At 56.8% G+C, this 1,213-nt stretch overlaps 1 non-coding gene across 1 annotated transcript; it reads right to left on the reverse strand.

The window, feature by feature from the left end:
* Nucleotides 1-419: 419 nt before the first annotated feature.
* On the reverse strand, nucleotides 420-569 carry LOC138526698 (5.8S ribosomal RNA). Its single transcript, XR_011283720.1, has one exon. It is a non-coding gene; the product is annotated as a 5.8S ribosomal RNA (ribosomal RNA).
* Nucleotides 570-1,213: the final 644 nt, after the last annotated feature.

The raw sequence follows: 1,213 nt of genomic DNA on the forward strand, positions 1-1,213 counted from the left end.
CAGAAAGCTCAGGGCGGCCAGCCTAGAGCCCGGGGTTGCTCAGCCCTATGTCTCTGGCACTGTGGTCGCGAAGCCCGCACTCCAGGGCCATATCGCGCTGTCTGCTGTGGGACACCACAGACGGCCACACGTGGCACGGCCATGTGCACCAGGTAGGGTGAAGGAGCCTAGGTTTTTTTAAGGCCCGCTGCCGCCACCACTACCAGGGTGTGCCGGGCACCTGGCCCTCCCGAAACCCACACAAGGCAGGGAAACTGGGGAGGCCGGGATGTGCCAGCAATGAGCATGCGCGCCAGGTCCAGGGATCCTGCAACAGTGCTGATCATGGTCTGACCATAAGGGTACGAAGGGAACGTGATCCCTGCGACAGCCCCAGCCTTGCGCCTTGGGAGGGAACCCCAGGGCGATTAATGTTCAAGCGACCCTCAGACAGGAGTAGCCCCAAGAGGAACCCGGGCCGCAAGGTGCATTCCAAGAGGCGATGAATGTGTCCTGCAATTGACACTAATTCTTGCAGCTAGCTGCGTTTTTCATCGACACGCGAGCCAAGTGATCCACCGCCAGGAGTCACAGGGAACTTTTTTGTTTGTTCCAGACCTCGGCCTGTCCCTGCTGGTGCACGAGAGGCAGGTCCGCTTGTGGCGAGACAGCGCAGCGCCCAGTCTAGCTTCCCCACTGGCGAGTCGGCTGAGACCATTGTGTTTTTTTTTTTTTTTAACTTCTTTTTATTGAATTTTACTGCATTGAACAGAGAAAACCGAGAAAACATTCCCTCCCAACCCCCCCACAAAGTGACGAGCATTCAAAGTCCACATCCACCTCGTTGCCAACAGTCCCCCCAATCCACAGCAAAACTTTGCACTTTATTCTCCATGGCGTAAGTTGCCCACTCCAAGGCCGCTATGTCCCACACTTTCCGTAGCCAATCCTGTTCCAAGGGGATCTCGGGACTCTTCCACCTCTGAGCTATCAATAGTATAGCCGCTAGGGTCAGGATTACTCTTGCTTTCTCCCTCCCTCTTATTCCCCCCTCATGCCCAAGAGGGTCTGCATTGGAGACCGAGTCTCCCCCGGGCCAAAGGCCCATTCCTGTGCCCTTAGTACGACAGCCCAGAAAGGCACGATCTTGGGGCACTTCCACCACACATGGTCAGCCGTGCCGGGTATACCAGCCGGGTATACCACATCCCCTCCAACAATTGCCCGATCTCGT

Source organism: Ambystoma mexicanum, chromosome 7p (assembly GCF_040938575.1).
Source record: "Ambystoma mexicanum isolate Mex_15411 chromosome 7p, UKY_AmexF1_1, whole genome shotgun sequence".
In the NCBI taxonomy this organism is placed as follows: domain Eukaryota; kingdom Metazoa; phylum Chordata; class Amphibia; order Caudata; family Ambystomatidae; genus Ambystoma; species Ambystoma mexicanum.